The following is an 11,822-nucleotide window of genomic DNA, read 5'->3' as shown; positions in this document are numbered from 1 at the left end:
GGTAGCTTTTCCCTTCTCCAGGGGATCTTCCCAACCCAGGGATTGAACCCAGGTCTCCCGCATTGTGGGCAGATTCTTTACCAGCTGAGCCACAAAGGAAGACCTAAGTGAAAGAAGCCAGTCTTAAAAGCTTATATACTGTATGATTCCAACTATGCAACACTCTGGAAAAGGAACAACTATGGAGACTCAAAAGGCCAGTGACCTTCAGGGGTCTGGGGGCAGGGAGGATGATTAGCGAGAACACAGAGGACTTATTTATTTTTCAAGTCATTTTTTTAAGCTTTAATTTTTAAATTATAAACATAGCATATGAACACATTTATTAGAAAAACTCAATCATTACCAAATATATAGCAGAAAAGTGAAAAGCCATCTGCAAATCTCAGGCTCTGCCTTATATACAGACATCAAGCAGTTTGATGGGTTTACAAGTTTTCATTTTTACAATAATTTTTTAATAGTAAATATATGCTAATAGTTCAAAATTCAAAAGTTACCAAGTAGTTAATAGGAAAAATTGTCTCTTTCCCTGTTTTCAGCAATTAAATTCCCTCCCTTGAAGAAAATCCTACTAACAGTATATATATTTGTGGGCTTTTAAAAAAACTTTTTATTTTATAATGGGACATGACTGAACGACTGAACTGAACTGAAGGTGATCCCTGGAGAAGGCAATGGCACCCCACTCTAGTACTCTTGCCTGGAAAATCCCATGGACGGAGCAGCCTGGTAGGCTGCAGTCCATGGGGTCGCTAAGAGTCAAACACGACTGAGCGATTTCACTTTCACTTTTCACTTTCATGCATTGGAGAAGGCAATGGCACCCCACTCCAGTGTTCTTGCCTGGAGAATCCCAGGGACGGGGGAGCCTGGTGGGCTGCTGTCTATGGGGTCGCACAGAGTCGGACACGACTGAAGCAACACAGCAGCAGCAGTGATCCCTGGTGGCTCAGTGGTAAAGAACCCACCCGCCTGCCAATGTAGGAGACCCAGATTCAATCCCTGAGTCACTGAGATCCAGCGGAGGACAAAAGATCCCCTGGAAGAGGGAATGGCAACCCACTCCAGTATTCTTGCCCGGGAAATCCCATGGACAGAGAAGCCTAGCTGGTTACAGTCCATGGGGTCTCAAAAGAGTTGGACATGACTCAGCGACGAAGCAACATTTGTGGATTTTAAAACCTTTTTATTTTATATTGAAGTATAGGTAATTAACAATATTGTGTTAGTTTCAAGAGTACAGCAAAGGAGTTTTAGAGCAGTGAAACTACTCTGCAATATGCTCTAGTGGTGAATACATGTTAGGTGGTTGTTGTTGTTCAGTCCCTAAGTCATGTCTGACTCTTTGGGACCTCACGGATTATAGCTTGCCAGGCTCCTCTGTTCATGGGATTTTCCAGGCAAGAGTACTGGAGTAGTTAATCCCTGGGTCAGGAAGATCCCCTGGAGTAGGATACATGTTATGCATTTGACCAAACCCACAGAATGTACAACATCAAGAGTGAGCCCTAATATAAACTTTGGGTGATAAGGGTCTGTGAATGTAGGTATATCAAGTGTAACAGATGCGCTGTTCTGGTGGGAGATGCTAATGGTAGGAGAGGCTATGCACGTGTGGGGATAGGGGAACACCAGAAATTTATATATTTTCCTCTCAATTTTGCTGGGAACCTAAAACTGCTCTTAAAAATAAAAATATTCTATATCTTGATATGGTGATGGTTACATGAGTGTATGTACTTGCCAAAATGCCACTTTAAACGTGGAGAAGGAAATGGCAACCCACTCCAGTATTCTTGCCTGGAGAATCCCATGCAGGCTATAGTCCATGGGGTAGCAAAGAGTCGGACACAACTGAAGCAACTTGGCAGGCACACATGCACGTACTTTAAGTGAGGACACTTTTTCTTTTATGTAAATTATATTTAATAAAGTCCATTCTTGATGAGATGACAGATTACACTGGCCTCTGTCTGCAGAACAAAGTAAAGGATAATTAAAAAAAAAAAAACTGCAGTAGGAGGATAGGTGAGAGATAAAATCATTCAAACTCTGGCCATGGAAACAGAGTATATTTAGAGGTAAAATCAGCAAGACGTGGTGACTAGCTGAGGGTGAGTGACAGACGTGTCAAGGACAATTCCCAGCTGTCTAACCCGAGTGATCAGGTAGAGAGTGGTGGGTGGGCTGTTCAGGAGCTGCAGGGGAGAAGCAGACTGGGCTGGAAAATCACAGCTTCTGTTTTGGATTAGATGGATATGATGGGCCTGTGAGCCATCTCCAAAGATGTTGATTCCGTGAGGCTGAATGCAACAGAGCCTCTTGTCTCAGGAGAAATTGAGATTCACGATATAAGACATAAGAAGACCAGACCCCATGGAAATACCCTAGGCTCTTACTGGCTGGGAGCCCCTTTGGAGCGAGGTAGTCTCTCCCTTCTCTTGGTTTTTCTGTCATCTCGGATGGATGAGCAAGCTGACCTTTCTGAGTCATTTGGCAAATTCCAACAGCATCCTCATCTGACACTCTCTGGCCTCCAATGGGCAAGATCTGAAGACAAGCTTCGTTTGGATTGGAGAAAAGCGTAGTGGAATTCTAACACTTAGAAAGCCAGGGAAAAGAAGGCTAAGGCCCAGATACCTACTCTAGCAGATAAAAAGCATATGCTGAGCCTCTAGCAAACTTCACTTCTACAAATAACACCACCGCCTTGGGGAACAGCAGAGACATTTGACCAGGCGGCAGCTGTGCAGAGAGTGCTATTTAAAGACACAGCTTTTGCAGCCCAAGGACTCTGGGCTTAAGATTTGATTGGAAGGCGGAGAGAAGACTGAGTAAAGAACCAGATTTGGGGAAAAACATCACCAGGTGGTTGGCTGCTGATATGAACTCTGAATATGTTAAATGAGCTCATTTTAATAAAATCATGTCTATCCATCTCTTTCTGAGTAAATTAAATGTATTAATTCACAGAAAGCACTCGGAACAGTGTCCAGCTCATGGTGCTTATTGAAAGGAAACTGTCCTTATTACCATCATTATCTCCCCATCTACCTACCTACATATATTCGCTCAGAGATGGAGAAATACTCATCTATAATGATATGTTACTGCTAAGTGGTAGGATTTAGAGTGATTCTGTTTCTAACTCTCTTCTTTATATGTTTCTGTAATCCTTGAACTCTTTATAACAAACACATATATTTTGTAAAACCCACAAGTCATTATTCTGGGGGTGGAGGGAAGTGAAGGCTCTGGAGTCAGACTTCCTAGGTTTTAATCTCAACTCCACTGATTAATCGCTGTGTAACCTTGAGCAAATTATTTAGCTCCTCTGAGTCTGGTTTCTCCTCTATAAAAGGAGGTAATGATATTAGTTACCTCATTTGGTGGCTATGGGAATGAAATGAGATAATCTAGGTAGAACTTGGCATGGTACCTGGCAGCAAATAAGAGGGAGATAAATAATGACTGTTATTACCAGTGGTAGAAGTGGTCCTGCCTGTGTTATTTCCTCCTGGGGCAAGGCTGATGTTCTACTTACCTCAGTGTTCTTGGCCTGAAGTAGTCATTCTGGAGACAGTTGGCAGTTTAACTAGGGCCACCTCAGGCATCGGCCTGGGAACATTTTCTGTCAAGGTAGAAAGGAGAGTGAAGAGACCTCAAGCACCTTTCCCTTCATGGTCAAGAGCTATGTCTTTTCTGGTGATTGAGAAGTACAAGTTATTTCTCCAAAACTCTTGAGACTCTCCCAAGAGAGGAGGTCCTGAGAGAATCCACCTTTGGTTTCATATTCTCCCATATGATGGCTGGCCAGAAGCCAGGATCACTGCTCTCCATCACTTTATGCTCTTCTTCATGGGCTATAGGCAAGTCATTTTCATGAGAATTTCTAATAATATAAAACCTCAAGGGAACAATTATGTGGGAACTGCTGCCATTTTCCATTGACTGTGTGTGAGTATGTTGGGGAATTGCGTTCATTGTTGTGTCTAAAGCAATCCTTCAATATACAGATGACGAATGGGCGCATGAATTCCAGCTGATCTATTTAAAATCCTAAATGATGACGCTGTTAAAGTGCTGCACTCAATATGGCAGCAAATTTGGAAAACTCAGCAACGGCCACAGGACTAAAAAGGTCAGTTTCCATTTCAATCTCAAAGAAAGGCAGTGCCAAAGAATGTTCAAACTGTCATACAATTGTGCTCATTACACATGCTAGCAGGGTTATGCTCAAAATCCTTCAAGCTAGGCTTCAACAATATGTGAACTGAGAATCCAGATGTACAAACTGGATTTAGAAAAGGCAGAAGAACCAGAGATCAAATTGCCAGCACCTATCGGATCATAGCAAAACCAATGGAATTCCAAAAACAACATCTACTTTTGCTTCACTGAATACTCAAAAGCCTTTAATTGGGTGGATCATGGCAAACTGTGGAAAATTCTTAAAGACATGAGAACACCAGACTATCTCACCTGCCTCCTAAGAGACCTGTATGCAGGACAAGAACCAACAGTTAGAACTGGACGTGGAACAACAGACTCGTTCAAAACTGGGAAAGGAGTATGTCAAGGCTGTATATTGTCACCTCCCTTATTTAACATATATGCAGTCAGTCAGTCAGTCAGTTCAGTCCCTCAGTTGTGTCCAACTCTTTGCGACCCCATGAATTGTAGCACACCAGGCCTCCCTGTCCATCACCAATTCCCAGAGTTCACTCAAACTCACGTCCATCGAGTCAGTGATGCCATCCAGCCAACTCATCCTCTGTCGTCCCCTTCTCCTCCTGCCCACAATCCCTCCCAGCATCAGGGTCTTTTCCAATGAGTCAACGCTTCCCATGAGGTGGCCAAAGTACTGGAGTTTCAGCTTTAGCATCATTCCTTCCAAAGAACATCCAGGACTGATCTCCTTTAGAATGGACTGGTTGGATCAAGAGTCTTCTCCAACACCACAGTTCAAAAGCATCAATTCTTCGGGGCTCAGCTTTCTTCACAGTCCAACTCTCACATCCATATATGACCACTGGAAAAACCACAGCCTTGACTAGAGGGACCTTTGTTGGCAAAGTAATGTCTCTGCTTTTGAATATACTATCTAGGTTGGTCATAACTTTCCTTCCAAGGAGTGTCTTTTAATTTCATATACAGAGTACATTATGCAAAATGCCAGGCTGGATGAATCACAAGCTGGAATCAAGATTGCTGGGAGAAATATCAACAACCTCAGATATGCAGATGATACCACTCCAATGACAGAAAGTGAAGAGGAACTAAAGAGCCTCTTGATGAAAGTGAAAGGGGAGAGTGAAAAAGCTGGCTTAAAACTCAACATTCAAAAAACCATGATCATGGCATCTGGTCCCATCACTTCATGGCAAATATATAGGAAAAAAGTGGAAACAGTGACAGATTTTACTTTCTTGGGCTCCAAAATTGCTGTGGATGGTGACTGTAGCCACAAAATTAAAATCTGAAACTCCAGTACTTTGGCCACCTCATGCGAAGAGTTGATTCATTAGAAAAGACTTTGATGCTGGGAGGGATTGGGGGCAGGAGAAGAAGGGGACGACCGAGGATGAGATGGCTGGAGGGCATCACGGACTCGGTGGACACGAGTCTGAGTGAACTCCGGGAGTTGGTGAAGGACAGGGAGGCCTGGTGTGCTGTGATTCATGGGGTCGCAAAGAGTCGGACATGACTGAGCGACTGAACTGAACTGAACTTCTTGGAAGAAAAGCCATGACCAACATAGACGGCATATTAAAAAGCAGAGACATCACTTAGCAGACAAAGGTCCATACTGTCAAAACTTTCCCCCCCCCCTTTTTTTTTTTACACTTTTCCTGTGGGCATCCCTTGTGGCTCAGCTGGTAAAGAATTTGCCTGCAATGCAGGAGACCTGGCTTTGATTCCTGGGTGGGGAAGATCCCTTGGAGAAGGGAAAGGCTACCCACTCCAGTAGTGGGGTCACAAAGTGTTGGACACAACTGAGCGACTTTTACTTTCATGCTTTTCCTGTAGTCATGTACAGATGCGAGAGTTGGACCATAAAGAAGGCTGAGTATTGAAGAACTGATGCTTTTGAACTATGGTGCTGGAGAAAACTCTTGAGAGTCCCTTGGACTGCGAAGAGAACAAACCAGTCATTCTTAAAGGAAATCAACCCTGAATATTCATTGGAAGGACTGATATTGAGGCTCCAATACTCTGGCCACCTGATGTAAAGTGCTGACTCATTGGAAAAGACCCTGACACCGGGAAAAATGGAAAGCAGGAGGAGAAGGGGGCAACAGAGGATAAGATGGTTGGATGGCATCAGTATCAGTTATCAGTTCAGTCACTCAGTCGTGTCCAATTCTTTGTGACCCCATGGACTGCAGCATGCCAGGCTTCCCTGTCCATCACCAACTCCCAGAGCTTACTCAAACTCATGTCCATCAAGTCGGTGATGCCACCCAACCATCTCATCCTCTGATGGGGTCACAAAGAATCAGACATGACTGAGCTACTAAGCACATATACATGCACTCCTATGTTCACAGGAGCAGCATTTACAATAACCAAACATGAAAACAATCTAAATGTCCATTGACAGATGAATGGATAAAGAAGATGCGGTGTATATGTGTGTATACACACCACACACACACACACACACGTACCAATGGAATACTGAAAGAAAGTGAAAGTGTTACTCAGTCATGTCCAGCTCTTTGCCACTCCATGGACTACAGCCTACCATGCTCCTCTGTCCATAGAATTCTCCAGGCAAGAATACTGGAGTGGGTTCCCATGTCCTTCTCTATCCAATTGAATATTACTTCATTATAAATAAGAATGAAATAATGCCTTTTGCAGCAACATGGATGGATCTAGAGATTATCATACTAAGCAGAGTAAGTCAGAAAGAGAAAGACAAATTCCATATGCTATCACTTGTATGTGGAATCTAAAATATGACACAAATAAACTTTCTATGAAACAGAAACAGAAAGAGACTCACAGACATAGAGAACAGACTCGTGGGTGCTGAGCAGTGGGGTGGGGGTAGGGGTAGGGATTGGGAGTTTTGGATTAGCAGATGCAAACTATTACATACAGAGTGGATAAACAACAAGGTCCTACTATAACGCATGGGAAACTGTACTCATTTTCCTATAATAAACCATTAATGAAAAAAAATATGAAAAAGAATATACATCAATATTCATAACTGAATCTCTGCTGTACAGCAGAAATTAAGACAACATTGTAAATCAACTATTCTTCAATAAAATTTAAAAAAATAAGCAAACCTTTAGATGGAAAGAGTTCTTTCTATATTTTCTATCAGTTCAGTCACTCAGTCGTGTTCGACTCTTTGCAACCCCATGAATCACAGCACACCAGGCCTCTCTGTCCATCACCATCTCCCGGATTCACTCAGACTCACGTCCATTGAGTCCGTGATGCCATCCAGCCATCTCATCCTCTGTCATCCCCTTCTCCTCCTGCCCCCAATCCCTCCCAGCATCAGAGTCTTTTCCAATGAGTCAACTCTTCACATGAGGTGGCCAAAGTACTGGAGCTTCAGCTTCAGCATCATTCCTTCCAAAGAAATCCCAGGGTTGATCTCCTTCAGAATGGACTTGTTGGATCTCCTTGTAGTCCAAGGGACTCTCAAGAGTCTTCTCCAACACCACAGTTCAAACGCATCAATTCTTTGGCGCTCAGCCTTCTTCACAGTCCAACTCTCACATCCATACATGACCACAGGAAAAACCATAGCCTTGACTAGATGGACCTTAGTTGGCAAAGTAATGTCCCTGCTTTTGAATATACTATCTAGGTTGATCATAACTTTTCTTCCAAGGAGTAAGCGTCTTTTAATTTCATGGCTGCAGTCACCATCTGCAGTGATTTTGGAGCCCCCAAAAATAAAGTCTGACACTGTTTCCACTGTTTCCCATCTATTTCCCATGGAGTGATGGGACCGGATGACATGATCTTCATTTTCTGAATGTTGAGCTTTAAGCCAACTTTTTCACTCTCCTCTTTCACTTTCATCAAGAGGCTTTTTAGCTCCTCTTCACTTTTACAACAAATGCATACTCCTTAAAATAAGAAACAAAAACTTATTTAAAACATCATCCTATTCCATATAACCATAATCCCAGGAATTCAACATATCCACATTTCTCTTGCTTTCTTCTTCTTGTCTCTGTAGGATTCAATCTTAAATAGTGAACATAGATTGTGTCTGCACTTATTCCTGTTGCTTGAGAATAATAAACCTCAAGCCATCCACATTTCCATACAGTAACTTGACAATAACACTGCTCTTTAAAAATTTGACTGATTGGATAGATATTTCAACAGCACCTACTGTGTGTCAAGCACCACTCTATGTGTTTGTTAAATCTGACAATGTGGTATTGAATGCTCCCACCAAAGGAGAATGCAGAGATCGTGAAAATAAGTGATTAGGAGACACAATAGCTATAGGTGTGAGTCTAGTGATTACAAAAGTGACTGTCATCTACAGTAAATTTGACTCTTAATGTGATAGTGCCATATGACTATACTAATGACAGTGACTAAGTGGGCAGTAACAAGGACTCTGTACACCCAGTTGTGTGTGTTAGTCTCTCCATCCGGTCCAGCACTTTGCAACCCCATGGACTGTAGCCACCCAGGCTCCTCTGTCTATGGAGTTCTGCAGGAAGACTACTGGAACGGGTAGCCATTCCCTTCTCCAGGGGGGGAGTCTTCCCGATCCAGGGATCTAACCGGGGTCTCCTGCACTGCAAGCAGATTCCTTACTGTCTGAGCCACCAGGGAAGCTCACCTATCCAGCTGGGGTCTGCTGAGTGATAATGATGGTGAAAACAACTTGAAAGGGGGGCAGCTGAACACACATTCCAATTGCTACACTGCACAGGAACTGTTGGAAGTTTGTGGTCACCGAGCGGGGAGGTCGCATACTGGACAGTGACTGTAGAAGATAATGAACTGGATGGCAGCAACACCGCAAATGACAGTTTTGCCCAGTAGACTGAATTTATGATTAAAAAGGTGATGCGAGTGGGTCCAACATTGACATCCTTCAGAACGACTGAATATTGACACTGGGATGGAAGAGCTGTAACCAAAGCGGGAACTTGGGCTTGTACTGAGACAACTAGATTCGAGCAGCATGACTGGCAGTGGAAGAAAGATTTGCTGCCTGTCAGTGACAGAATGACACTGTGGGGTTCAGCGGGCCAGCATCCATGTGACTTCAGTTATCTGACAGTTTGGATATGATTTCATCTGTCCGGCTGCGTGAAGGTGGCAAGAGGAGCCCCCAACTGGAATGCGTAGGGTGCGACAGCATGTTAACAGAAAAACAGAGCAAAACCAAAGCTATCACTTCACCCCAAACCCATGCATCCTAAAATGGCCTCTTAGGCGTTTGGGGACGCGGCTCGGGTCACTTTTCTGTCTCTCAAGTGAACTTCTTGTCTTTGGAAAAGTGGAAAGAAACCTTTGGTGCCTAATGCTCTCCGTGGTTTGAAATCAGAGAACCTTAGCGCGGCCTCACCCAGGCTAGTGGAAACCCGTTAGAATTTCCTCAGAGAGTGTGGGGAGGGGAGCGAAGGGTCAAGGGTCAGAGGTCGGAGAAGGGGTTAGCAACCGGCGAGTCCGAACTTGTCTGTATTGGTAGAGAGCACGCGCGCGCGTGACGCAGGCCACGCCCCCGGAAGGCCCACCCCTCCCCCAGCACGTGACTGCGGCGCGCGAGGCAGGCCGGGCTGCCCCCTCCCCCTCTTCATACGCCTTCAGCGCCGGCCTCAAGATGGCCGCCCTCTGGCGTCTCTAGCGCTGTTGAATGGAGAAAGCTTTATTGTTCCCTTCGGGTAGGAGTGTTCGTGTCCTCTATGGCGCTGTCAATAAAGAACGGCAGTTTGAATCGGTCCTGAACAGGTAACCATAGAAACGGGGCCGGGACTCCGCGTTGGAGACCCCTTTTGCCGCTGAGGGCCGGGAGGCGCCCCAAACGAGGGGCGCGCAGAGACCCTTCGGCCTGGTGAAGCCCGCTGCGCCCTGCCGAGTGTCCCAGCCGTCTGTTCCCGCCCCTGGGGGAACTTGGAACTCCCCTACCGCACCCCCGGAGCGGCCCACACTCCTGAGCGCAGGCTCCGCTCTCGTCTCCGGCCGAGGGGTATGCCCCGGGGTCCCAACCGGGATGCTCGTCCGGGCCTAGGCCCCGCTTGGGGCCCGCCCTCTGCCGGGGACTTGCCCTTGCCCAGCATCGCCGACTGCTCGGCGCGATCGGAGGCCTACTCGCAGCTGCTCCTCGCACTCCCCCCCCCCGCCCCCCTAAAATCCCTACGCCTACCCCGGCCTCGCGAACTGTGGCCTTGGCCGAAAGCCACCACTCCCCTCCCCCCCACTTTTTTTTGTCTGCCGGGAGCTAAGAAGGTTTTACTTTTTTTTTTTTTAACTGGTTGAAGGAGAAAGTATTTCGCATGACTTGTGACAGTTAACAGGAAATCAAATTCCAGTGTCCATCAGTGAAGTTTTCTTGGCACACAGCCGTGTTCGTGGTTTCTATATTTGTGCATGGCCGCTTTCCTCGTGGAAGAGCGAATTTGAGTAGTTGCAAGACTTAAATCTGATGGCTGTGATGCTTTGATCCCCAAAGCCGATGCGGTCTTTGGCCTTTCGCAGCAGTGTGGCAGGCCCAGCTGTAGACACAAGTAGGCTGGGTCAGCGTGTCCTTCAGGCTTCAGGGACTCCTCAGGCCCCTTCTCACGCGAGTGGGAAACTCGAGTTACTGCCCTGTGTACCCCAGAGCTCTATAGTTAACCACACACACTGGCTTCCATTACTTCTGGTTTTATTGGTTTATTATTCCAAATGGAATTGTTTCCCCTCCTTAGAATAACAGTACCATCTACTGAGCACCTGCAGCAAGCCAGATGCTTATTTATATTAATGCACAGCGCTTTTGTGCCAGCAACTTTTGTCCGTCCATGTGTCCGTTTTGCCTGAGTTGAAAGCCCAGGTTCTGAGAGGTTAAGCTGTTTTAGAGCCTAAATAGAGTACGGGTCTGGCAAGTTGCTCCTGGGAGCCACCTGCCTGGGGACCCATGTCATTCTCTTTGGATTTTATTCTGTTAGATCTGTCCACCTGGCACTATTGGTTCTTCCTTGGAGTGGAAGCCAATGGTTTGTGGATTTTAATTACAACCTCAAAATGAAAATTTCCTCTTACTTGGCCTAACCATCAAACTTCTGCTGCACCCCCACTTTCTAATTTAGACTTTGTTCTTTTATAGGAGTTGTTCCCAAACCCAACTATTCATCACTAGTTTAACTAACAAGTAGATTCAGAGCACCCCATGCTTGTATGCATGCATCTGTTAAGCATTCAGTATTTGTGGAGTGCCTACAAAATACTAGCAATGATTCAGACTCCTGGAAATAGAAATACAATGGTGAACAAGATCAATGTCATCTCTGCCGTTCCGTGGAAATAAGTTTTGTAGAGGCTTGGACAGATGGCATACAGGCAATCAAAGATAATTTCATATACAGCTGTCAGAGCATCTTTATAGTAAAATTAGTAGTTAATTTTATTGAGTGATTCCTGTGTGCCAAGAACTACATTATGTGCTTTATTTCCATAGCCTATCATTTACTCCTCACACCAACACTATGGCATAGGTTGTATTAATAGTCCTATTTTAAAGATAAGGAAACAGTCAGAAGAGACGTCCAAGGTTACATAGCTAATGCCTAAGGGAGCTGGGATCTAAACCTAAACTGATCACACTAACCACCCTG

General features: G+C 45.0%; 1 protein-coding gene across 11 annotated transcripts in view; it reads left to right on the top strand.

The window, feature by feature from the left end:
* Positions 1-9,804: 9,804 nt before the first annotated feature.
* The window catches only part of ZBTB40 (zinc finger and BTB domain containing 40), a 76,392-nt gene continuing 74,374 nt past the window's right edge, over positions 9,805-11,822 (top strand). For all 11 annotated transcript variants that reach the window (XM_060411464.1, XM_042244599.1, XM_060411463.1 and 8 more), the window contains exon 1: positions 9,805-9,957. The gene's annotated coding sequence lies outside the window, so the exon portion shown is untranslated. The remainder of the gene's footprint in view (positions 9,958-11,822) is intronic.

The sequence above is a fragment of the Ovis aries genome, chromosome 2, assembly GCF_016772045.2.
Source record: "Ovis aries strain OAR_USU_Benz2616 breed Rambouillet chromosome 2, ARS-UI_Ramb_v3.0, whole genome shotgun sequence".
Taxonomy (NCBI): domain Eukaryota; kingdom Metazoa; phylum Chordata; class Mammalia; order Artiodactyla; family Bovidae; genus Ovis; species Ovis aries.
Note: the sequence above shows the minus strand (reverse complement) of the source record. Positions and strands in the feature narration are given on the sequence as shown.